The sequence below is a fragment of the Penaeus monodon genome, chromosome 20 (genome assembly GCF_015228065.2).
Source record: "Penaeus monodon isolate SGIC_2016 chromosome 20, NSTDA_Pmon_1, whole genome shotgun sequence".
NCBI classification, from domain to species: Eukaryota; Metazoa; Arthropoda; class Malacostraca; order Decapoda; family Penaeidae; genus Penaeus; species Penaeus monodon.
In genome coordinates this window covers 46,271,010-46,271,781 of record NC_051405.1, presented here as the reverse complement: position 1 = coordinate 46,271,781, position 772 = coordinate 46,271,010, and positions in this window count along the sequence as shown.

The following is a 772-nucleotide window of genomic DNA, read 5'->3' as shown; positions in this document are numbered from 1 at the left end:
GATGGTGCCAGCATGGGCGTGTCCGCCAAAGTGGCCACGCCCGTGAACGAAAAGGATTTCCGCAGAAAAGTGTCCCCAAGGCACGCGGGGCCTTCCTACGGCCGCCGTCGCTTGAATGAGCACATCCTCATTGTCGTTTGACCTTTCACTCGCTCTGCATTCACGGCTGCATAGCTCCTCGTTGAGCCTTGATTAGGGCGCCCCTGGCTGTGAGACCTGATCCTTCCTACTCCTCAACCTACGCTTGCTGCGCGTACTTTGACTGCTCAAAAGGGGTTCCTCAGAACCAAGCCCCCGGTCTTTTTAGAGCTATTTTTGGGGTCATGCGAAAATGAAAAAAATTAGGAAAAAACGAAAAAGAAAGAAAAAAACAAATGGCTCCATCTGCCCCCAAAAGCATGTAGCCATTGTGCTGGTCCTCGTTTGGGAAAGTTTTCCCCTGTCCTTTACCGGGGCCACAGGGTTCGGCGTCCGGGTAAACCCCGGAAGAGCGGAAGCCCGTTTCTCGCCGACGATTTGGGTGCCGCCTTGGCCTGTTATCGGGGTTTCCAGATGCAGGCTGAATGAGCCTAACATACCTCACCGAGCTTTGCTTCGTGGATGGACTTTTGGGGTCTCAGTAACGCAAAGCACAGGATGACTAAATAAGGTGTATGCACAGTACTAATGATATCGTTAGGAAACATACATACAAGATAAAATAAACAAATGTCAATTAGTAACATTAGCAATTGTGTGGTATGTTAGAAATATATATACCCTGCTATATATC